Source organism: Crinia signifera, chromosome 8 (genome assembly GCF_055691185.1).
Source record: "Crinia signifera chromosome 8, ASM5569118v1, whole genome shotgun sequence".
NCBI lineage: Eukaryota > Metazoa > Chordata > Amphibia > Anura > Myobatrachidae > Crinia > Crinia signifera.
In genome coordinates this window covers 123,445,933-123,472,851 of record NC_139224.1, presented here as the reverse complement: position 1 = coordinate 123,472,851, position 26,919 = coordinate 123,445,933, and the positions used below count along the sequence as shown (strand labels likewise).

The 26,919-nt window shown below is 44.2% G+C and overlaps 1 protein-coding gene across 10 annotated transcripts in view; it reads right to left on the bottom strand.

Moving 5' to 3' along the window:
* Nucleotides 1–26,809, bottom strand: part of HFM1 (helicase for meiosis 1) — a 166,941-nt gene extending 140,132 nt beyond the window's left edge. For 9 of the 10 annotated variants that reach the window (XM_083157114.1, XM_083157123.1, XM_083157124.1 and 6 more), the window contains exons 1-2: nucleotides 26,643–26,809; nucleotides 16,453–16,589 (exon numbers count right to left, since the gene is read on the bottom strand). The gene's annotated coding sequence lies outside the window, so the exon portion shown is untranslated. The remainder of the gene's footprint in view (nucleotides 1–16,452; nucleotides 16,590–26,642) is intronic. The other variant, XM_083157116.1, reaches the window with a different exon arrangement.
* Between the last annotated feature and the right edge of the window lie 110 nt (nucleotides 26,810–26,919).

Below are 26,919 nucleotides of genomic sequence, written 5' to 3'. Positions count from 1 at the left end.
CTCGTTTGTCCAAGGGATACCTCCTCCCTTGGTTTTTCCGGTGAGCTCCTTGTCGCAGTCAGCCCTGAGGAGACTGTAGCCCGGCAGCATCACCGAGGAGTCGGCAATGAGTTCATCTAGCTATGTCTCAGTAAAGCATAGGATAGATGAGCCAGCAGTGCCTGATCTTGCATCATTTATGAGCAGGGACAGCTCATCCATCTTGTTTACAAGGGATCGGGTGTTCGAGAGTAGGATAGCTGGGAGTGCAGATCGGTGACCTCTGCATCTCCACTTAACTAGGGCCCCAGCACGGCGGCCCCTCTTGCGAGTCCTGAGCCTCACATATCTTCCTGTCTGCCTAGCTGTTAGGTGGGGGGCCCCTCCAGGCCACTTGGCGGTGGTAGGGGCATGTCTGTTCCTACTGGAGGGAGCCAGCGGCCTGGCTGGGATTGCCCTCATTGTTGTCAGGGGCTCAGTTCTGGCTATCTTCTCAGGTGGGCACTGAGTCACACCACTTCCTTTTTGGGCCCCCATAAGTAGGCCCTGGGGGTTTACTTTTCTGCTACCTCTGTGAATGGTTCTCCACTCTCCAGCAACTGCCATTCAACTTTGCTGCATCCTTTCTGCACAGGGCAGCATGGACTGTGAGGGCTGCCGATCTGCCCACGTCCCGCTCCGTCAGGCTCATATGGGTGGTCTGCACCAGGGGTGAGCTCCATTTCAGAAGGGCTTCTCTGATGTGCTTGGTTACCACACTTGGCAGGGTCATCACACTCGAGGGGGTAACCTTAAGATCTGAGTAACCTTAAGATGACCAATGGTTCCGCAGTATGATTCGATCATGAAATCAATAAAGAAGCTTCTAGTTACATCACCTGCTGCATCATGTTTTCCTGTTGTTAAAATTGCATTTGCTGGTCAAATAAAAAAACAACTGTTTTTTATGTGTTAAAAGTCAGAAACATATATGTATTTTTTAAGGCCTCTCTCCGTTCTTTAAGTTGTCTATTTAATCGCGCGCCAATCTAAATAAGCCTTACCCTGATCACACATTTGTGTGCCTCCCATATCACTGCTTTAGGAGTATCAGTATTGTCATTCATCAACACATATTCATTTAGGAGTCTCTAACTTGTTGTTGACATTGAGGGGGAAATTTACTAAGAATTCGAATAATCGTATTCGTATTCTTAATACAAATGGATACGAACGCAGAAGTGGCATTGGCTGTTTGTGGCGGGCGGCTGACATCACATGATGTTAGCACCCGCTCTGTATTCGTCGATCTGCAGGAAGAGGAAATAAGTCAGTCCACGACCATCAAAGGGTTTCTCTCCCCTACGGCCACATGCAAGGGGATGTGATCTTGTACACATCCCCTTGCATTATAGTAAGGGGATGCGGGCAGCGGGGGGCAGGCGTTCGGCAAGGCAGCGTTGACCTGTTCCTTAGGCTGAGAAGTATATGCAGCTAGTGAACAGGTCTGAATCAGGCCCAAAATGAGCAGCGATGTTTCGAAAACATAGGCAAAATGGAAATCAACAATTAACAGAGATAACAGACAGTACTTATCCTAAGCATCGCATTCTATTTGGAAATAAGTGTGGAGATTGCCATGGGCTTGTACATTATCAGGTATGACTTAATGCAGTGTTATAAGCGGTGAAGATCTTAGAAAATGAAAGTAAATGAGACAAACAAGCAAGCGTATATTATAATGTATCCCTGCTGCTTGCTGTAATTTGATGTATTTACACAAGACTGTAAAGTGCCACTTTTCATTTTCTGCATGGTGAGAACTACTTTGGCACAAATTTTTATATTAAGCGCTAGCATGTAATGACGAGCCACCGTTACTCTTTTCAGGAAGTGTCTGGAGGTGTCATGCTGAATACTTCTATTCCCAAAACAAGTGCAAGGTTTTACCGTAAGTCAGTTTTATCTGGAATAAGGACTTTATTTATTATGGGCAGATTTATCAATGGGCCATAAATAAATTGTTAATCTATCGATCTAATAAAAGTCTTATTATTTTAAATTCAAACAATTTGCGATGATTTTAATCTACTAAGCAAAATTGCTGCTTTTCCCATTTATCTGAAAGGGCAATATATATTCCATGGACAAAAGAGTTAATGGGCGATCATTCAATGAACCTATCTATATTCAATACTGAAGTACTGTAGCTAACATGAACAGCAAGCAAAGGAGTGTTCAATTCCCTGCACACCATATAGAGATAGATAAATATATGCATGGCCATATGTGTTGTCACCCAGGGCACTGGAAGCAGGACCATGGCTGCCCCCAGGCCCTGCATCTGTCTTGCAGGGTGCATGGGAATGGTACCCTGTGGCCAGTAGTCCTCACTGGGCATGCACCCTGCAGTGTGTACAGTAGTTTGGGCACTTTATCCTGCCTGTGGCTTCACTCCCTCAGGAGATGTCTGGAGGGGGAACAGAACAGGGCGCCAGGGTGCTCTGCTCCATCACAGAATACACAAAGTGCTAGGCATAGCTGGACAGAATACATATAACCAAATATAAACAGTTATACAAATTGTATGTATTTTCAGTAAGTTTAGAGAACAATAATTACATGCTGGCCACTTAATGACATCCAACTCCATTGCAAAAAAATAAATATTGTGATATTGATGCAGCAAGAACAGGTCACATTTAAGGTTGTAGAACAATTTAGAACAATATGCACCAGCATATATCTCTGCACTGATCACAAAATATCTCCCATCTCGACCACTCTGCTCTGCACAAGATATGCGTCTCTCATCTGAGTGGATCACTAGCTCCGATTCACTATTACAGGACTTTCATCGGGCTGCTCCCATCCTATGGAATGCCCTTCCACGCACAATAAGACTCTCCGCTAGCCTCCAAACTTTCAAGCGTTCCCTGAAAACTCACCTCTTCAGGCAAGCCTATCATATTTAAGATCTACACGCATAACCCTCTGAGGCACTTATGTATTATATAGCTTCCCTTCTGGACTTGTAACTTGTTGGGACTGCTATGCTATTACTGATGCCTGTCCTTGTGTTTCCCTCCTATATACCTAATAGATTGTAAGCTTGCAGCAGGGCCCTCTAACCTCCATGTCTGTCTGTTGTTACCCAGTTTGTTTTATCACTGTCTACTATTGTAAAGCGCAACGGAATCTGCTGCGCTATATAAGAAACTGCAAATAAATAAATTAAATAAAGAAATACATTTAGGGAAAAAGGCCATTTTAAACAGACTGATGGAGCCCATACAGGAGAGGCACTGTTGGCTCAAGTTCTTCCACCATTGGGATAATGGGGTGATGTTCAAACTGTACAGAAGACTCATATTCTTAGAGACAGGTAAACCTAAAAAAAGGAATGGAACAACTAACCAAGGTGTTTGGCCCAACAAGGGTAAGAAACAAAATGCTTCAAATACAATGCAGTGGATTTATCAGGATTAACTACAAACACAGAGATGGTGCCAAAATCAGCAAATTTAGAAAGCAGAAATGCCAAGGCTTCTCTGGTTTTCACAATATAGGCCATGGCATTGTCCATAAAGGCAGTAGGATTTAGCACTCTCTGTCCTTCTAGGGTTCCTATCAGTTGCCAGGTCTTCAACACCCTCAATACGGGTTCTATGACTAGGATAATAAAAAAAGGGAAAAGCAAGCATTCCTGGCAAGTTTAGCGAGACCTACAGTAATAGTCTAGTAACCACTGACCAAGATTGAGTTAGATGGTACGATGTAAAAAAAAATATATAAATATTTAATAAATTCAGTGCCAAAGCAAAAAGGATGTCATGGACATATGTACAAGACACCTAATACAAAAACTTTATTTGCATCCAAGCTAAGAGGCATGTTATTACCCATCAAAGAGGATGAGACCACTATTGCCTCCAGTGCTGGCCGCATGCACTTTAATGAGTATCGACCAGTTACAAACCCTTACAGATCTGGAAGCTAAACCCAAGGGACAAAACATTTTTTACCTAATCAAATTTTATTCCTGTTGATTGACCCTTAGGGGGCAGTTTAAGTATTTGTTTTTCTTTAGTTGGTCAATCTGGATTTTCAAATGACCCCCCAGAATAATACTTACTCTATGGTGTCTTGTGGTCCAATGCATGCAGCACAAAAGAAAATAAATTGAGTTTTCTAAGTAAACAGCAATACCATCATTTATTTTGTAAAGCAGGACTTGTACCTCAGGAACTGGAGAAATATCACCAATCGTAATCATCAAGATTATACAATATGTATTAAGTGGATAAATTAATATTCGTAAAGAAACCCTGGGTGCAGTGTGTTTTGCTCCAAAGCAGGCTTCATTTATTTTGTGATAAAAAAAAGGACATATAAAGAACATATATAAATGGTTATACACATAAACGTAAAATAAAAATATATAATAAATATATAGATAATATAAAGATAAATGGAAATCATCCAATAAAAAGTAGCTGTTTTGTACCCTCATATGGTGTGAGCGTCAGAAGGGATGGATAACAGCAAGGGAGTTACAGACTACTCCATATTTTTGACAATCGCAGGCTCGGTAGTGGGTGGGTCCAAGATGAGGATGCAGCTTCCAGATGCACAGCATTCAGTAGGTAGGTACAGGTAAGCCCAACACGTTTCAGGCCGTGTTGCCCTTTGTCAAGTATATGTCAAAATCAGGAGAAATTGTGGTGGCGGTAGTAAGTACAACAAGCAGGTCTCTATTAGAAACACATACCTCCTAACATTGAGGTGTTTAATATTGGGACGCTCATCCAGCTCCTGTGGTCTATGTAAAAGGGGGCGTGGCATCACAGTGATACTAAGGCCGTGTTGCCAGCCTGTCTCCCTTAATAGATGCTGTGAAAACGCACAGCATCTATTCCCCGCTGCTCTGCTGAGCAGCGGGTAACTCCCAACTGTCCCGTGAAAATTAGGACAGTTAGGAGGTATGGAAACATCCTTAATTTTGTGATAGGCACAGCAGTCTCAGTAACTCCCCAAATGCTAGTGCCCTAGGCTGCTTCCTAAAGCTGAATAATGGTAGAGCCAGAGAACACCAGCTGTACATTAGCTTTGCATTGGCTGGAGTGGAATCAGTGAACACAGGAACATGAGTCCGAGTCCACCGACTGTACTGTATTAGCATTCCACTGGCTGGACTGGAAACAGTAAACATAGGAACAGGAGTCTGAGTGCGCTGCTTTATACAGTGCAGCCGAGAGGTATGCCGAGCCCCCGTAAAATTTGAATGAGCTCTCACGCTGTCAGTGAGACGCTCATGCTGAGCCTGCTGTCAGAACAGCACGTGCTGTACGTGTGTGCTGCTGCTGCCCGGGACAGACAGTGGGGGAAAGGGTCAGACCAGGGCCCCCGCCGGGCCCCTCCAGCAAGCCTGGGCCCAGTTAATTCGTACCCAACCCTGCCCCCCTCTCGGCAGCCCTGGCTGTATATTAGCATTGCACTGGCCAGACTGGAACAGGTAACAAAAGAGCAGGAAGCCAGTAGCAAGTGCAGACTGCAGTAATGCTGGATGGAATAATTACTGCTGGTTAGAACCGGAGATGCACAAGAGGGGAGTTAAGCCCCAAACACATAACACATAACCCATCTGAGCAGTATATTTATACAAAAAAAATGGGCTCAATATCGTTAATGACTTAAAACTTTACACAGTAGTCTGGAGTAAAAAAAATACCTGAAAAGCGAATTTGTTCTGGGAGATTAAGTGGTATTGGAAGTCCTTTTATTCCCCTTGCTGTGTGGCCATTGAATCAGCTGACCGAAATGGGGCAATAGTTAAAGAGTGAGAGTCAGCTGACCATCGGCAGCATGGTGGCACACAGCGCTTGGAGATGGCGGGAAAGATCGTGGGTTAACCACCTATTGACTTGGGGTAGAGCAACCACCATGGAAACAGGATGATGGCCCACAGGAAACCGCAAGCCAGATTGAGTGGGGCACCAGTAAATGACGAGGTGCAATACTCCGGTGCCTGTGGTGATAGTTTGCACCTTGGCAAAGCCATGCTTTTTTGTTTTGATTTGCTCCCAACTCTGACTCAGGCTCCTGATTTACCTAAATGTTGTACAGAATATATATTTATTGCAGAAATAACACCCATTAAAACATTTTACTATTAGTTTGCAAATGTTTTATATAGAAACCCTGTTTTACCTACTGCAGTTTGCTAGGTTTTAAATAAATAATCCCTGATGGCCATCTAGTGGAACTTTGTACAAACTGCAACAAGAACTAAACCTACAGTAATAATGCTGATGAACAATTTACACTAGGAGTAATTTGCTAAATACAAATGGTTTATTAATCAAATTTTTAGATATGAAGAGAGATCTAGGAAGCTTTGCTGTGATCTTTCAGTATATTTCATATCCTCTTCCTCAATAAACAGCATACAATACTTACTCAACAATTAAAAACAGATATTTAAAATATATATTAATAAAATGTAAATGTTTTCATTCATTGTTACATCTTGACCAAAACAACTTTCAGAAATGAAAATCACAGCTAAAAAAAATTCTTTGTAGTTGCATCATTGTACAATTTTCTCACATTAAAACAACTTTTAGGGTGGACATTTGTAAATACTGTACACTCCCTTCCACAATCCAAAAAGCAGTTACATAGATTATTTGGTACTTGTGTACAATCACGGCTCCCACAATGTCCATCGTATAGGAAAAAATTGCATCCAAATGCATTGAAATTAGTATCAAACATGTTCAATGGCCCCCAAATGTCATTTTTGAGGCTGTACCACCCCCACTATCAACGCGAACCCGAAGCGTGGCGAGCGCAGCGAGCCCGCGAGGGGCGGCTGTACGCGTCCTACGACCTTTTCATACCCCCACTATCCACGTCGGCGTGGAGTTGAGAATAGAAAGTATGGCGAGCATAGCGAGCCACCGAGCCCGAAGCGTGGCGAGCGCAGCGCACCCCGCGAGGGGACACTGATACCACACTTTCTATTCTCAACTCCACGCCGACGTGGATAGTGGGGGTATGAAAAGGTCGTAGGACGCGTACCGCCGCCCCTCGCCACACTTCGGGTTTGCGTTGATAGTGGGGGTGGTACAGCCTCAAAAATGACATTTGGGGGCCATTGAACATGTTTGATACTAATTTCAATGCATTTGGATGCATTTCTGTAAAAAATCGCATGCGATTTTTCAAAAATGCTAAAAAACGGCAAAAATCGCATGCCATCACATTTGGCATGCGATGGGAGCCGTGAAAGTACACAAGTACCGATTATTTTTTTTCTCTCATTGTCATAAGGTAATAATAGTAGTTATTACCACAGAATCAGTTACCACAGAATCAGTTAAACCAAGAGACTGCTAGTATAACAGATGCTGGAATGATCACAGAAGGTAATGAGAATGCCTACATGCAAGAGGTGGAAAGGCTAATCACCTGGTGCCTTGAAAAAGCTCTACCATACAGCGAAACGCGTTGGTGGATACCTGAAGTGACTGACCCCCCTCAATACCACCCAATACAGCTGCCTTAAGCCCTGAGAGACCGGACCAGTCTCCAGACCAAATTTTGGCTTTAATATCGGGAGACTACTATGAATCCAGCCTACAATATACCATTCTGGTAATGAGACCTAACAGGAGTTGAATATACTTCCCAAAGCTAAACTGGAATACATCCCCTGCCATCCAGGTCCTTGCAAAACTGAGGCGAAATAGGAACGGATCCTAGTGGGCTCATCACCCTTTATAAACCCAGCTGGACATTTTAATACGGTACCGTATGGACATTTAATACTTTTTTCAGTCACTTCACCCATTTTTTTAAGAGCTAAACGCTCTCCCAAATTTCCCTTTTTAATTCACTATCATGTTATATGCTAATTTTCATGCTGCTTATTGTTTCTAATATGTGCTGCTAAATTTCAATTTTTATTTTATTATATAATAAACATTATACTTTTTATGAAGGTTACTTGCATTTCTTAGTATCAGATTCCACCTCTCTAATTAGCGCAGTCCACCCTTCTTCCCTTTGTATTTCATTGTTGGGGAGTGACACCCCCCTTTTTTTGTACTGCAGCTTTTTTTGCAACCCAGCTCTTGTATCTGCGCCCCTTCCTGATTCTTTTTGTTATCAGTTCTTTTCTGATTCTGAAATGATGATGACATTGGAGCCCATTGTTGCCATTGTCACCATACCCACATGTTTGCATTGAGGTGCAGCATTGCATTACATTTTTTAATTCAATGTAAATCGAACAGACTGAAATCAATGCAATGACAACTACCAAAAATACAACGTTAACTACATGTTAAACATGTTAAAAAGCCACTGGGGACCCAATGTAGTGTTCCCCTAAGGAGGTGCAAACGGCTGTATATCCTATGTAGAAAGTACAGTAAGCATACATAATGAAGCATTATTGAAGCAACAGTGGCATAACAAAAATCAGTATGTAAACATATTATCTATATATTATACCATATTTAAACACAGTATTAAAGCAGATGTGGGGGCGCCCAAGCAGTATTAAAAACATGAAACAATTGTGGCAGGTTTTTGTGTAACTACAGTAAAATACTTTATAACACTCCTCACCGTGTGCATCAGTGGCAGCTCCTTGATTAATAGATGTGTTGGAAATCACATCATAAGTTAAAGCATAGTAAAGGGAGAGAGGGAGCGCCTCCTAGTGTAATAGGGTGGAATGTCACCCAAAACATAAAAAAAAAACCCACAACTTATCTGGTATAGATTTCTTCGATCAGATGACCATCATTTCAGTAATAAATAAAATATAAAATAATAAATACTGTATGACATTGGTATATCTAGGTCTTGTGGTATGTGATGGATTACAACTATACTCAGCTCAACACAATGGAACAGCTTTTTAAGTAGGTCCTGTTTGAGTTTCCAAACAATGCTGTATAACTAATGCCCGGTACACACCAGGACAATGGTGTTCGTGAGTGGGTCGTCACAGGAACGTATGACCCGCTCACGAGCGGACGGCACCGCCGACCCGCCGCGAAAATGCCCCTAATGTGATCGCAATCCGATCGTGACCCCCACCCACTACAATGGTCATTTCTGAGATCCTACCTGCAGCAGGTAGGATTAGGGATGCCAATCCCGGGGCATTTTTTCAATCCCGGGATTCGGGATTGAAAAATGCTCAATCCCGGGATTCCCGGGATCCCGGGATTGGCGTCCCTAATAATAAAAAACACCCTGGCCGCCCGAGCGCTGGGTGGGTGGGCGGGTGTCAGGGACCGCTGGGTGGGTGGGCGGGTGGTTGTCAGGGACCGATGGGTGGGGGGGGGGGGTGGGTGGTTGTCAGGGACCGGTGGGTGGGGGGGGTGGGTGGTTGTCAGGAACCGCTGGGTGGGTGGTTGTTACGGAGCGCTGGGTGCCCTTTAGCGCTGGGTGGCCGGCCGTGAGTGCTGGGTGGGAGGGCGGGTGGCCGTCCGTCAGCGCTGGGTGGGTGGGCGGGTGGCCGTCAGCGCTGGGTGGCCGGGAGCGCTGGGCGGGCGGGCAGCCGTGGATGTGCGGCACTGCGGCTGTGCCATGTGCCCTGCGCAGCGTGACCTCGCAGCGTGACCTCGTCACGCTGCGCACTGCGGGGTATGGGGAAGCCGGGCAGCGTCTGAGTGCTCAGACGCTGCCCGGCATTAAACTGCGCATGCGCAGTTTAATCCCGAAATCCCGGGATTGGAAATTCCAATCCCGGGATTGAAATCCCGGCGTTTTGGGGGCCAAATCCCGGGATCCCGCCGATCCCGATCCCGGGATTGGCCACCCTAGGTAGGATCTCAGAAAAGACTGACCGACCCGCGGGGCCGCGCATTGGATAGGGATCACATCAAGTGAAATGGCCCAAAACACGGCCGATTTACATACAATCGGTCGAGATTGTATCTAAATTGGCTTGTTTTGGGCCATATCGTCCTGGTGTGTACCCCACATAAGGGAGAGACAGTGATTGCTGTAATGTTTAGGATATGGCCCATGCCAAAAGCACTATCACCTGGAAAACCTTCCCTGTACTCCTATTGCAACCTTTCAGCATTATAGATACAGTTACCATCCTCAAATATGCCTGGGAAAACATGCTTATTTATCATCACTAAAAGAAAAACTCAATATAGCAAAAAGGAAATATGTAAAGTTGTACACAAACAAACTGTTTAGTGGCAGAGGGTCTGACATACTTCTTAGTTAAAGCACCACCACAATATTATGTATAATTCAGGATTCTAGCCTCGGAATCCTCTAAGAACAATGAGGCATTGTATTATAGCTACAAGGAGACAATGGTTGCCTTCTTCTGACAGGGCCTTCTAGAACTAAGCAGTTGGGTACTTATATGTTAGTTAGTACGCTCATACCCCCACTATCCATGTCGGCATGGAGTTGATCTTATATAGTGTGGTGAGCGCAGCGAGCCACCGAGCCCGAAGTGCGCCAAGCGTAGCGAGCCCCGGGAGGGGACGCGGAAAACTAAGCAAATAGCTTAGTGGGTGCCCAACTAACATAAGTACCAGCAGTTGTCATCTTGTGATAGCCTAACACTTAATCTGACACTTTATGCAACAAAGTAAAAAGAAAGAAAATTTGCTCTGTCTGATGTGGCTCGTAGTTGTTAAACATCTTTTATCCATCCACTGATGATCCCATGCAAGTGGGCTGTACCCAAACTGTATTTCCAAGATGGAGCAGACTGGACAACTGTGAGTCTTTCCCTCTATTGTTTGTAAACTATAGAACCCTTATAATACAAGACATAGGGGGTTATTCTAGTTCACTCTTTCTGACAAAATCCTTCTTAGATGGACAAAACCATGTGTACTGCAGGTGGGGCAGATGTTACTTGTGCAGAGAGAATTAGATTTGGGTGGGGTTTTACTTCAAAGTGAGATGTATATTGCAGTGTAAAAATAAAGCAGCCAGTATTTACCCTGCACAGAAACAAAATAACTCACCCAAATCTAATTATCTCTGCACATTTTACATCTGCCCCCCTGCAGTGCACATGGTTTTGTCCATCTAAGAAGGATTTTGTCAGAAAGAGTGAACTAGAATAAGGCCCATAGATGGACTCTGCAGGTTCATACTAGGTGACCATATACAATGGAATAGGTATATGGAGTGTAAGTGTTACACTACTCAGGAAACCAGGGAAAGAACAGCCGACCTAGTTTTATATAGTAAATTTACATAGGGGATCTGTGCTTGAATATCTGTAATCCCTAGTGCCTGACTGCAGTAAAGTGACTGTCTTGCATCCCAGTCTCTGATGCTGTTGCTTGATATTCCAGTGCGTGTTGGACCACACATACTGGTGTGGTAACTGCAATGACTGCCAAGTACTGCAAGACTTCCTTGTGTCCGCAATATTAGTTATGATAACTCAGCTGTTCTACTCTACCTGCGGGAGAGGAGACTATCTTGGTTATTGTAAATAAAGTGTATGCCGCACCATATTCACACAGCTGCCAGAGCCGCGGCCTGTCTTACAGTTTGACAGGCACAATGGCAGCTAGAAGCAGCAGACAGAAGTAGGGTAGCAGTGCTGGCAGAGTGCCTCTCCAACCCACAGCATCCCTGCTTTGCAGAATTTGCTGACCACAATGCTCTGGCCCTGATCGTGAATTGGGGAGGACCTTGAAACAGCAGTAATTTCTCTTTAAATCTGAGAAAAATAGTTACCTATATTGTTACGATGCGATCTGATCGCATCGGGACTCGCATCGCACGGCATGAAGGAGAGAAGAGGAGAGGACAGTACCTGTCACCAGGTGCCGGGCAGGGGCACAGATGGCAGGGTGCTGCGACACCTGGGGCCGCGGCACAGCAACAGCTTCCCCCGCCATGCATAAATCAGAGGCCACACCCCCGCCCTCCTTTATACGGCGGACTTCCGGATCACTGCGCATCAGCCCTGCAGCCCCAGGAGAAGCCCCTCTGGCCGCCAGAGCTATGTGAGTATAAGGCACAAAGACTATATAGTGCAGATCTGCACTATATAGTCTTGCCTGCCCTCACTATGTCGCTGCCGATTTGCGCTCACTCGGTAGCGTGCATCGGCAGCGCATCGGCTCGCAAGCCCTGAAAAGTACACAATCGGCATGCGATATGGCTTCCGATGTGCACTATATCGGCAACATCAGAAGCCATATCGCACCGTGTGTACACACCATTAGTTTATCTATTAACCCATTTTTTTTCTAGGTTTCTGTAACTGATATTAGTGCAGTTTTTGAAACATGTTTGAAATGTAAACTATAGACAAAATGACTTCACATGAAATATAAATAAGATACCCATCAAAAAATTGCCCCAAACTTAGTATAGAGTATTTCTCTATATAATCTCCTCCTCGATTTATTGCCCCTTATAGAATGATTATCCTCTCTATCTTTTGACTTCCACACCCTCAACTTCTATTTATGTCAATTATTTTACTTTTCAAGCATCTCTCACTCACACATCATTGTCCGGTGAAGGTGAACAACAATTCTAAGTCAGTCACATGCCACATCTAAAAATCTATGCTAAGCGGCTCTCTCTCTAAAGGCTTTGGCTTAGAATGACAACTGTGGGTTAGCATTGGTTTTAATGAAAGTACACAAAAAGGTAAAAGGGATACTGTAACAAACCTATTCTCCAGGGACTCGGTTTATACCTGGTTCAAGCACTTCTCTATTGAAGTGTATGCACAAGTAAGTACTTTACTGATTCGCCAGGTTAGGTGTGTTACCCGTGGCCAAATAGAACAGCCTTCGAGTTTGCTGGCCGAACTCAGAGGAATTTTTTAAGGGGCAATCACTTACAAAGTAAAGATCATACCATGTTAATGATTGCCTCTTTAAAAAATAACCTCATCCTGCATGGCCGCTGAACTCGGAGGCTATTAGATTTGGACACAGTTGTGTATGCTCAGTTTGGGGTGTATGACCTTCACATTAATTTGGCTGCTCTAGGATGCATTCTTATAGTACTTTTGATTGCTGCATATCTACAGCTGCTGGAGTCATCCCTTTGCTTGACACCTTGATCATAGTTTAAATACTGTATGTGTTTATTAATCAATGCTGGCTTCACATATATTGCACTAGTATTCTGCTTCCGAACCCAAGTTATTTAATTTGGCCTGTATATAATAAACTGTCTTTTCACAGCTGCCCAGTGAGATGTGCACGGGGACCAAATCCTGGGGGTCTCTTGCAGTAAAGTCCATCATGCTCTTGGGTTAAAAATAGTTTACAGTATAGGCTATGATTGCCAAGTCAGTTGCTAATCCTTAGTGTCACATTTGATCTACATCTGAGACACTGATAGCTGTAAGCTATCACACATGAGATAAGTTATGGAAAGTCTTTGTAGATGGGTTCAGTTAGATATCCCAACATTCAAAATAGAGACGGTCAATATACTGACACGTATCTGCAAATATTCAAAATACCGACATGGTTAAATTTCGACATTCTTTATGCCAACATGGTCAAAATGTCGACATTTAAAATGTTGACTTGTAAAAAAAAAAAGGCGACGTGTTTATTATTTGTGTCTGTGTTGACATGGATACTGTGTAAATGTACCACTGCGCTCACCATGCTTTGAGCACTAAGCCTCACTGCAAGTCGGTTTCAAAGAAAAAAAATCATGAAAAACTTAGACATTTTAAATGTTGAAATTTTGACCGTGTCATCATTGTGCCCAGGGCCATATGTAGTGGGTTTCCTGATGGTTGTTCTAACAACATTGCTGTAAAAATTTCAAATTTGAATTGTTTTTCTTTATTTGGTGCTTACATACCAGCAAGAAAAGTCCTATTAATAGGGGTATAATCACTGCCGCTTGGCGAGTGGCGGTGAGGGGGTTTGTACGGCGAGGATGGCTTTTGTTAGTGAGGAAAAGCCATCCTCGCTGTCCAGTCACCTTTGCCGGCCACTTCGACGGCCACACTCGCAGTTTCCACCTCGCCTCAGGCAACAGGTGATGTGGAAAAGGCGAGTGAGGGGGGTGAGTTGAATACTGACAGCAAGCTATTGGCGCTGCTCACTGTATAGCTCACCATCTTGACCCCCCGCATTGAATATACCCCATAGTCTTTATGCTCCATGACAGGGGTTTCTATACAAACGTGTTTTCAGAAATCATAATTCTACAATTTAGAAGCTTATACACATGAGGCTAGCAGAGGAATTTAATAGTCTCATTATTTATTTACCTTTCTGTGAGGTGAGGGATCGGCAATTCACGCTGCGCTAGAGTAACAATGTAGTAAGAAAGGAAGCAAATAGTATTAAGGGGGGATTAGCGTCTAAATGATCAGTCCTAGATGTTCATTGTCCAGGTTCCAGGAGAAAGTCCTCACAGAACTCTCAAAACTGAAAGTGGATAAATCAATGGGGCCAGATGGGATACATCCAAGGATACTAAAAGAGCTTAAAGGGGAGCTGGTAAAACCAATAACAGAATTATTCAACCAGTCACTAGCTACTGGAGTAATCCCAGAGGACTGGAAAACAGCGAATGTAGTCCCACTGCACAAAAGTGGAAGCAAGGAAGAGGTAAGCAACTATCGACCAGTGAGCCTTACATCAGTAGTAGGGAAATTGATGGAAACACTCTTAAAACAAAGAGTTGTAGAATATCTCAAAACCAGCAATTTACAGGATCCAAAACAGCATGGGTTTACTGGGGGAAGATCATGTCAAACAAATCTTATTGACTTTTTTGACTGGGTGACTAAAGTAATAGATCAAGGTGGGGCTGTATATGTAGCTTATCTAGACTTTAGTAAAGCTTTTGACACTGTCCCACATCGCAGACTGTTAAATAAACTTGAAAGCTTGGGATTGGATTCTAAGATAGTTGAATGGATAAGAGCGTGGTTGCAGGACAGAAAACAGAGAGTTGTAGTAAACGGAGTACAGTCAAAGGAGGGAAAGGTTACAAGTGGAGTACCCAGGGATCTGTACTTGGACCGGTGCTTTTTAATATCTTTATTGGTGATATTGCAAATGGAATTGAGGGTAAAATGTGCCTTTTTGCAGATGACACAAAGGTATGCAACAGGGTAGACACACCAGGAGGGGTAAAACAAATGATTGAGGATCTAGGCAGATTAGAGAAATGGTCAAGAGAATGGCAACTACAGTTTAATGCCAAAAAATGCAAAATCATGCACTTGGGTCTCAGAAATCCAAAGACTCAATATAGTATAAATGGCACTATAATGGAAACTACTGAAGAAGAGAGGGATCTAGGTGTCACTATTTCAGGGGACTTAAAAGCAGGTAGGCAATGTAACAAAGCAATGAAGAAGGCAAGTCAGATGCTTGGTTGCATAGGGAGAGGTATCAGCAGTAGAAAGAAAGAAGTAATAATGCCACTGTATAGGTCATTGGTACGACCTCACCTAGAGTATTGTGTTCAGTTCTGGAGGCCATATCTCCAGAAGGATATAAATACATTAGAGAATGTACAAAGAAGAGCAACTAAAATGGTGCATGGCCTACATCACAAAACGTACCTGGAAAGACTAAAAGATCTTAATATGTATACTTTAGAGCAGAGAAGGGAAAGGGGGGACATGATAGAAACTTTCAAATATATCAAGGGTTTTAACAAGGTACAGGTGGGAGACATTCTTCACAGGAAGAGGAGCAACAGAACACGAGGACATGCACTGAAACTAGAGGGAGGAAGATTCAGGGGAAATGCGAGGAAGAATTTTTTCACAGAAAGAGTAGTAGATAAGTGGAATAGCCTCCCAACAGAGGTGGTAGACGCAAATACAGTAGTACAATTTAAACATGCTTGGGATAAGCATATTGATATCCTTACAAAAAAATAAGGATCCAATATGGTTTGAGGTAACATGTTTAAAAAAAAGGGGCAGACTAGATGGGCCAAGTGGTTCTTATCTGCCGTCAAATTCTATGTTTCTATGTTCTCGTAAAAGGTAATGGAGGTGTTATGTAAAGTAGCAATGATGTGCTGCATTTGATAAATTAACCAATTACGGTATCAGTGTTGGGTCTATAGCTTTCTAGTTGTAATTGATTAAGCACTCGGTTGCATTTCATATATGTCTTATGAGTTTTTCCCAGAACAACGAGTGCGTTGGATGGGTGTGTGCAATATAAAGCAGGAAGTCAGGCATCTGGGTGTTCTTAGGAACTTGATAAATTCTAGGTCATGTCATATTCAGAATACCCTTTGAGTAAACTATTGCCTCAGAGCGCCATATAAAAAGGTATTATGACAGATGTCTATTTTATGAAAAGCATTATATATGTGTAACAGCTAATGAACGTAAATAAATACAGTTTATTGTGGTTGATTAAGAAAAATGCTATGATAAAATGTGTCTTTATTTTAAAAAAAAAAGACCACACATACACACACACACACACACACACACACAAACACACACCTTACCTTTAAAGATGAATTATTGTAAGCTACACACTGTACTTTGCTGGTCAGAAACTGTTCCTTACAGGCTTATCTTCTTAATATATATAATTTTTTTTCTGTAGCGACTTCAATTTAAATTTTTTTTTTTTCAAATTACTCTAAATAATATAAAAAAATAACACCAATATTTGTTATTATCACGCTAATAGAAAATAGTAAAAAGGCATATAGGGGGGTATTCAATCCAACGGGGGAAATAGCGGAAGGCGTCTACTCAAGGATTTCTTTCCAGACAGCATTGAAGAGGCATCTCTTCAGAACGGGCCAGACTTTAAAAGCTGTCGTGCCCGTTTTGCCGAGAACGGCCGTGGATTGTCGAGATCACGGCCGTATCTCGACAATCCACTGCTGTTTCGGTGGACATGCCTCCTTTTCGCCGATCGGCAGGCGGGACATTGAATCCCACCTGCCGATAAACAGGCAAGCAAAACCCAGGCTAGGCCAGGGTCATGACTGTTGGGACGTACTGACAATCGTAACGCGGTATTGAATACCCTCCTTAAAATTTTTTGATTTGTAACATATAATACAACTTGAGAAAGCAATGCTGTAATAGATATGGGATGGGGTGGACTAATGAGGCCTACACAGTGCGATGTCAGGGCATTATTTAAGCGTTCTGACTTAATTTGACAAGGTCACATCGCTCCATGTGTAGGGGCCATAGCAATAGCAATGCTTGGTCCTGCAAATCGCTATCGCCGGGCGATTAAGATCCAGCATGCAAGATAACTGTAGTTAGATCGCCAAAAAGAGAACACTGGCCCTGACAGATCGCTAAAAAATTGCTGACACATCGCTGTGCAGCGCTGTGTGCTGAGTGATCTAGCATTGCTCAGATCGCTCAGCAAAATCTCTACGTGTGTAGGCCCCTTATAAGCTGTTTAATGTGCATACAGATGAAGCAGCTCACATTGGAGCTGCTCCTGGGGATTCGCCATTCGCCAGGCCTTGTTACCCGCCACCAGCAGGGAGCACGTGCGCACGAGATGCTCGCGTGCACTGTTCCTTTGGAAGCCCTCTGTCGGCTCCCCCGTCGCCGCCCACAGCCCGCCATAACCCTACCCGTCTCCCTGCCCATCTCACGCGTCCCCCGTCAGATGGAGCACCTGTCCACCAGCCTGCACCAGCTCAGGACATTTCACAGTCCTGCAGGCTAGCTGTGAGGCGCTCAATCTGTACACTATCATAAGAAAATAGCAGTTAGCAGTGAATACTGGCCACAAATCTAATAAAATACGGTCACTGAATTATTTATTTGAATATTTATTAAGGCCAGTTTACAAAAATGAAAATGTGCTTCTGTAGAAAAAGACATTTTATTTTGTAATGAGTCAAGACAAATACTATAAAACTCACAAACCTACAATGATTATATAATAATTTTGCATATTATTAGTACATTATAGCTGTGCTCCAGTTACTTCAAGGACTTTCGTTACTGTACATCACTGATTGCTATGAAGTTGGATTCAGAAGCTATTTCTTAAAACATCACTGTACAGTCTATGCTTGCCCTTAAAACAAATTTCTAAACTCAGACCTTCTGGTGTAAATGATCTGTCACTCTGCTCTTAACTATTCATGCTTGGGGACCGGCTTGTAATCTTTTGAAGCCACAAAGATTCAAAGCATATGGTAGATCAGGTGTTGGACTTGGGGGAAATCAAAAATTAAACTGTCTTGGAGCTGTTAAGGGTCTGTGTACTGTATATTTAATGTGTTGTTGTATATTTAATGTGTTTTTGGTGTGCGAGTCAGAGGAGGCCAGAAAAAGCAAAGGAGCAATTGCCTGAAAAAATATTTCTATTAGCAGTGTCACCTTAAATTTAAAAGCCTGTTTATTTTAAAACAGATGTTCCAGACAAAGTAAAATTGCCAAAGGCAAGTCGATTTGGAGTAGGCAATTTTTACAAGTGCCGACAGAAAGAAGACAAAATGAAAAACCTGCTTCTGTCTCACGTTTGACTGCTCTAGCTAAAATGAAAAAAAAAAACTAAGTTGCACTGTTTCTTCTTTCATTTCTTATATTTAAAATAATTCAAATATATGGAATATACTTATATTTGTGCCATAGCAAACTGTAAATTAACTGTCTTCTCATATGAGACCATTTTTACAGACAGAAAAAAGAATTGCAATAATTACATTACTAGCACATTTAGTACTTTTACTACCAGTTTATGAAGCTAGAGTGGAATCCATGTGATCCCCTTAACATTTAACTGTTGTGTGTAACACATATAGGGGGAGGGGCCTTGGAGCCTAGTTGCGGTTGGTTGGCCCAACACCTGAGGTTTGCTCTATGTTAAATAGCAGAGTTTCTGAGAACTACTCTAATTTGGCAGTGCTTCATACTATAGAGTGTGCATTTTTTTTTCCTATATGGAACTGCAAGTCTCAGCATGTCGCACCTATTATTATATATAGAATTGGGATGTGCAGTCAGAGGCCCCTTCCCATATATATTATATATATGTATCCAATTGACGGTGGAGACTCCTTCAGCTCAGATTGGCAACCCTCCCACTTCCCCATCGTTGAGTCACAAGAATTTTCTGTGTTTTGGAATGTGACCTAAGCGTGCCTATTCTAAAGAAATCTTTAATAAGGTTGCACTTTCTTTATATTTAAAATAGGATGTTAAGTCTCAGTGTCCATGTGTACTGTGTCGACATTCGGGCCAAAAACGTGAAAAACCCCATGTCGACCTTTTGACTGTCGACCTTCCCCATGCCAACCTAATGAATGCCTCTTTTTCCTGCACATAAATATATAAAATTCTGTGACTGTGTTACAAATGTATTTGTAAAATCAATCAGGTGCAAAATCGATCAGGTGCAAATTCACATGGGAGACCAATGTTTTGCGTATGCGCAGCAGCATTTCTACGCATATGTATACGCTGGGATTATGCAAAAATCGGTTCATCGACTGCATGCTCTCTGCCTTTCGTGCTGGGGGTGGTGGGGTGTAGAGGGACGTTGGGTTCCGGCCTGGGACATTAGCATATGTGAACGCCCAGTGTTTCATGGGTGTTTCCATGAAAATGCTGGGCGTACACATGCTAATGCGTTTGTGACGCACATGAGTGCATGAGAGGATGTCAGCTGCACGCCCTATTCCCTGGAATTCTACATGCATATGTACGAGTGATCTGGACCACCCTTACATATACGTGCGCCGTCACCATCATTCGATGGTTGGTGAGAATTGAAAGATGGGGGAGGTTCCCACTGGCATGTGAATGGATGTGTTTGCAAAACACCCATTTGCATGCTGGGAGAACGAACCCGGCGTGCGAAGGGAGGGGGGCGGGCGTACCACTGGGGCAGGGCAGGTTTTGGTTAACTTGCAAGGGTGCAAATTCGCGCCCAAGCGAATCAACTAGAATAGAGCTGCAGGAAGAAAGGAGGGGGCATGGACGGAAGACGGAACAGGCTGTACATGGGCTGTACATCTCTCTTAAAATGCACCTGGAACCTTCCTGTTCATACAGAAAATATCTTTCCTAGAATACCTGTAACCTATAATTCAGCAGTAGATCCTGCAGATATGAAGTAGTGAAGAGAAAACTTACTGTTATTAATAAACTTTATTTATATCGCACCACAAGGGATCAGCAGTGCCAAATTACTGAGTACAGATATGCAAAACAAGCACACAGTGAGTTACACATTAAGACAATACTAGGTGGCCCGTGCAAAAATTTTGCATGCAAATAAAATATGATTCATTTTATGGCGAGGTTGGTGGTTTGTAGTAGGATGAAAGAAGAACCGGTTCATTTGTAGCCAAATAGAAAACTCTAGAGCCAAATGTCAATTTTTAAGCAGAATTTTTGGTACTTATGTAATATCTGGGCGCCCGATTTTTTCATCGCATCGCATCACATGCAATATAGTGGCATACAATTCATGCGATGCGATTTTTCATTGTAAAGACCCGATTTTTAATTGTATAGTCACCCATTAGGGATTTCATACCCCTACTATCCAACTACGCATGGAGTCGATTTTATATAGTGTGGCGAGCGCAGCGAGCCACCGAGCCCGAATCGTGGCGAGCGCAGCGAGCCCCGCGAGGGGACGCAGAATACATGTAAAGTAATCCACGTCCGCTCGCCGCGCTTCGGGCTCGGTGGCTTGCCACACTATATAAAATCAACTCCATGCGTAGTTGGATAGTGGGGGTATGAAATCATCCATGGTTGACTATACAATTAAAAATCGGGTCTTTACAATTAAAAATCGCATCGCATGCCTTAAGTCAGGCATGCCCAAAGTCAGGCCCGGGGGCCAATTGCGGCCCGTGCTGTCACTTCAAGCGGCTCGCAGCCTCAAGCTGGAAGCGGGCAGAGCATCAGATGTGGGAAGCACAGGACACTAAAGGTGGGGCCCTGGCAAGCGCGCCTTTACCTTGCTGTCTGCTGCAGTGAGGAGGTTCCCGGCCGCCACAGTCAGATGTGTTTGGAGTCCTACCCCTGCTGCTGCAATCGTATATCACCCTACTCCATAATCACAGTGACAGCAGTGTTTGGGGAGGGGGCAGCAAGGGGGAAGCTTGCTCCTGTAACATGCAGAGCGGAGGAGGGCGGCAGCGGGAGCCCAAGCATCTCCTGTCCTTGCAGTGCCTGCTTTGCCTCTCCTTCTTCTGGCTCACACAAGGGGCTGGGAAACATACAGAGAAGGGAGGGGGCAGAGTGGGGGACATACAGTGAAGGAGGGTCAGGCTGGGGGACATACAGTGAATGGAGGCAGTGATGGCCATTCAGAGAAGGGGGAGCAGGGGCAGGCTGGGGGACATACAGTGAATGGGGGCAGAGTGGGATACATAGTGAATTGGGGTAATACAGTGAATGTGAGTCATACAGTGAAGTAGGGTCAGGCTTGGGGACATACAATGAATGGAGGCACTGATGGGCATTAAGATAAGGGGGGAAGGCTGGGGGACAGTGTGAATGGGTGCAGAGTGGGGAACATACAGTGAATTGGGGACATACAGTGAATGGGGGCAGGCTGGAGGAAATACAGGGAAGGGGCAGGCTGGGGGACATAGAGTGAATGTGGGCGGAGTGGGGGACCATTCTGATGTGATTAATGATTCAAAGAATGTCAGGCTGAATGGTCGGCCCCCATACATTTACACTTCACCAAATCTGGCCCTCGTCGCAAAAAGTTTGGACACCCCTGCCTTAAGTAGTGGCATGCGATGAAAAAAATCGGCGCCCAGATAATACATAAGTACAAAATTGTTTTTCAAAAAAATGTATTTTATTGAAGCATTAGAAATCAATTCAATATCTGTGTCACGTTCATGTTACAGAACACAGTTTGTACAATCGTTATCTTAACATTATTACTGTGTGATTGTAATCTTTGTGCAAAAAGATATGCAGATACAAAGAAAAGTATACAAAGAAAGTCATGTGATGGAATGAGTCCGCCACAACAGCCCCTTTAAGCAGATTTTTTAAACAAACAATACAATGTGCAATTGTAAATTAACAATTTCTCAGATGCGGAGAACTTAATCTTCAAAATGGTACCTCATTTGTGCATTTTGGTTAAGGATAAAGGGAGAAAAAAGGATCTCCAATTTTTGCATGGGTCACTGAGTAGGTTTTATTTATTTTTCCTTAAATTTTAGACATTTATACATACTTCAGGAGAAGCCCTTCCCCTTTTATTATAGAATAAGGATCCGGGTCTCTGGGTGACCTGTCTGCAGAGACCTGTGTATATAAAAGGCCTCTGCTGCGAGCCCCATTGCTGGCTGCACTTGAGGTCCAGAAGGTAAGCAGCCTTTCTTCACACTGCCTTTGTATGCCCCAAGTCTTAGTCCCCAGCCGCAGCTTTCCAAGCATGGATGTTGCGTGTGCGTCCAGTTCTCTGGCTTGTACCGGTGTGCATGTGCGCTTGTCCTGCTGCAGGTGCACGGAGCTCCAGGGCTCTGCTGCCAGACAGAATGCTGTATCAGCGGCCGGACTCCAACTGGGGCGTCCTGCAGCGAGGCTGAGCTGCAGGAGCTCTAAGAAGCTGAGCGGGCTCTATTTTAGCTGTCAGGTGAGGGGGGTACAGAGCTTGCCAGCGGTCTGGTAGCAACCCTGGCAATAATTCACCAGTGCTCCTAGCCTTATTAGCGCATGGAATCCCAAATACTTTTCATACACTGAGTAGATTCAGGGATTCCCCATGTTTTTCATACAGTGAGCAGATCCAGGGCAACGGGAAGGTGGAGGGGCGGAGCTTATTATGTAACAAATGTATCAGTTTATACAATAGTTTTGCAAGAAAATGTAATTGATAGAAATGTTTAATGTTACTGTTGTCATATGATAAACTGACATGATTTATGTGTATAACGTAAAGTGAAGCCTTGAAAGTTACGGTATAATTTCTTCCATTGTTATGAGTAACTTATGCTAAAGATTGTGAAATCTAAAACTGTTTTTAAATGTTGTTTTGGTTCTATTGTTTCCTTATGTTATGCATGGGGACATGCATAATTCCAGCTGTGAAGTATGTGGCACCCCAACACATCAATTAATGTTGATAATACCACATACAGCACCTTTCTATAAATATATATATATATATATATATATATATATATATATATATATATATATATATATATGGGGATTTTTGTAAGAACTTACCGTTCGAACCCCTTTCTCTGAGTCCAGTCCGGTGACACAGCGATCCCTCCCCTACGCTCAGTAAGTCAAGCCATGCATGTGTGTCATCACGGAGCGCCTGTCCCCCATGATCCCCACCTAGCGTGAAGCCGGTTTCAGAGCGCTCCAGAGCCCAGGCAGCTTCTTAATAGAAACTGTAAGCGCTGCACAGGGAGACCAGACAGTGTCTCCCCCGTGCACAGTGAGCTGACAGGACGCGCTTCTGTCAGCTCCTGCTGCGCTGTCAGTGTAAGGATTCAGTAAGAATCCTCACCCTGTGCCTACCTAGCTAGTGTAAAAGTTAATAAAATAAAAAACTCCTAACTAACTCTAATCCTTCGGCTGCTCCGGCAGCCCTTTAGAATAGCACCCACTCCAGTGGGCACCTAACACGAACTGAGGAGTCTGGAATGCAGAAGGGAGGAGCCTACCCTCCAAAAGCTTTAGGATAGGTGCCTGGCTCCTACGGACCCTCCTACATCCCAATGTTGAGCTGTGTCACCAGGACCATTGAAAAAAAAAAGATGTTGGGCATTGTACTGAGTTGTGTATCCTAGTGTGCTTTTTAAAGGTACATACACACGGGGGCGATTTTGTGTAATATCGCGGTAAATTTGGTCGCTGAGTGACCATATTGCCCGCGATGGGAGTGTGGGTGCGCGCTCACGTTTTTACCCCTGTAGTGATCGCTGGTCGCAGGAACATGCTCCTGCGACCAGCTGATTTCCACTGCCGGGCTCCCCCCCCCCTGGCAGTTTCTTTTTCATCAGCGACCATCTCTGGTCGCTGATGAACAGGAGACACAGAGCAATATATCTCCCCCATGTGTACGGGGCTTTAGATTGAACTGGAGCATGCTGGGGATGCAGAAGGGGAGGAGCCTGCAGCCAGAGGAAAAGCTTCAGCTATTGGTGCCTTGGCTCCTGCAGACCCTCCTACATCCCAAGGTTAGCTGAGTCACCGGACTCGACGAAAAAGATATATATATATATATTTTTTTTTCATCTATGTTTATAATAAAGAGAATGTGACGTTTATGGTCCTACTAGTAGGGGGAGTCACCCACAGAAACAATATTGATGGCTTTCAATTAACTGAATCAAACTTGCATGGGAGGAGAGGTGCCAATTGGGAGGTGAGGTGCCACTTGGGAGCAGGAGCCCGGCGGCAAAAGACTCCATTGCCTCCCAGAGTTACGCCTCTGCCATCAATGCTGAGCACTGGTTAAAAATCTGTGGGGATAAATACGATGGGGCGAGGATGCCGGCAGTCAAAAGACTGACCCTGACATCGCAATACGAGCTCTGTAATTGAGTTAACCCTCTCCCCTGCCTGTTTGCAGCCTAACCCTATCCCCTCGTGCCCTGCCACCTAAGCCTAACCCGGCCATTCGTAAATTCATAAACCTTACCCCCCTCCCCTTCACTCTATTGCCTAAACCTAACCTCCCCTTCCCCGCCCTAACAGGTCCAGGATACTTAAGTTTCGGATGGCAGCTGTCGGGACTCCGGCGTCAGCATTCTGATACATTTCGAAGTTCCTGCACCGTTGTGTTGATGGCAGTGGGGATTCCGGGAATATAACTATCATCCCTAGTTTGCATGCCACTTTCTTCCTTGCTATGTCATGAATAAACTAGTAGGGATGGCCATCGTTGCCATTGCCATCGATAGTGCTAAACTATGCAATGGCTGACCATCGATATTTTTACATATCGATGGTCATCCATTGTGTTTGATTGATTGGAATGTGGGCCAATCAAAACACGGGGCGGGGCTTCGTGGGTGTCCGAGGGCGGAGCTATGTTCCGTGTCCCGACATTTTTTTTAAAAAAAAAGGTACTTATTAAGTGTATTATCACGGCGCCCATCGCATACCATAAGGCATGCGATGCGAGCCCGCGAGGGGCGGCAGTACGCGTCCTACGACCTTTTCATACCCCCACTATCCACGTCGGCATGAAGTTGATTTACTTAAGTGTGGCGAGCGCAGCGAGCCACCGTGCCCGAAGCGTGGCGAGCGCAGCGAGCCCCGCGAGGGGACGCGCATAACTTCACAGGTATGCGCGTCCGCTCGCCACGCTTCGGGCTCAGTGGCTCGACACACTTTATAAAATCAACTCCACGCCGACGTGGATAGTGGGGGTATGAAAAGGTCGTAGGACGCGTACCGCCGCCCCTCGCGGGCTCGCTGCGCTCGCCATGCTTCGGGTTCACGTGCATTTAACATTGTAAGCACCCATTAGGGTGCTTATACAATTTTTCATCGCATAGGGGGCTAAAATCGCATCGCAGTGCATCTGGTGTATGGCATGCGATGCGATGAAAAATCACGCGATCACGTATCGGGGGCGCTGTGATAATACACAAGTACCAAAAAAAAAGCAAAACATCGTTTTGCTGTTCCATCGATGGAGGGAAATCATCTGGTTCTCCCCCATCGATGGCAAAAGTATTCGACATCGGCCATGAGCCATCGATGATTTCGAATCATCGATGGCCATCCCTATAAACTACTGAGATAAAAATCTCTGCAGACAAAGGGGTAGGGATGGGCATCGATCTCAAATATTTCCAAAACATGTTAATTTCCTAACACACTAACTTTTGACCAATTCTCAGGAAATTATGTATCTATAGAATCGATCCAAAAATCATGATGCTGCTGCAGCAATAACCTTACCTGTTGCAGCAGGGCGTTCCCCCACTCCATGTAGCAACTTTTTTCTTATTGCGCATGCGTGATATAAACAGCTGAACTAACCACACTTGTGCATACTAAAATTAATAGTGAGATGGATATTATTTTATTAGCTATTTTTCTTGCTGGGCATACACATTGCAATTCTGCATATTTAATGCAAACCAAAGAGGTGAAAAGCTGACCCAGCATGAGACAGGGATAGCCATCGGTATGGTTTTCATTGTCATAAGCCGTGTACACACGACTGCGATAGGGGCTGATATCGCTGGGAATATGGTTGCTGGCGACCATATTGCCAGTGATGGGAGTGTGCCCTGATGATAAATCGTGGGGTGCGCGGCTGCGCGCTCCCGTTTTCAGCCCCGTTCTAATCGCTGGCAGAGGTTTCATATCTGGTAGCCGATGAAAAGGGGGCATTGAGCGATATATATCGCTCGCTAATATATCGCCGGGCGATAGATCGCCCCATGTGTACGCACCTATAGTGATCCAAAGGGGACATCAATGATTACAAACTATTCAATGGAATACCATCGATGGTTTTACCAGGTGATCCATGTTTTTGACTGAGTAGCGGAACCGTGGGCGATTTAGAATGGGTGGGGCTTCAAAAGTTGTTCCATCGATGGAGGGAAACAGTTTGATTTTCCCCCCTCGATGGCAAAATTATCGGACATCGGCATAAACCTGGTAAAAATCATCATTGATGGCCCTAACATACGGCCTAACGCTAAGCATACCCGTGAACAATGCTCTCCTCCATGTATACCTGTGGTAAAAGATCTCAAACTTCGCTTCGTAACCAATGAAGAGACAGCGTATGCTTCCTAGGCTATCCCGCAAGCCTTCAACAGTGAGGTGCCGCCCGCGGTTTTTCCCGCCCCTCAACACAGACAATCGCCTAATAATTATTATCATTAATAGCAGCATTACCAGCAAAAGCTTCCCGTATGATGTGCGCATGCGCAGCTGTATGGCGGACTGAGTGACTGACACTCTGCGGCTGTAATCCCGCCCACCGCCGTCAGCCGTCCATTGTGACGAGG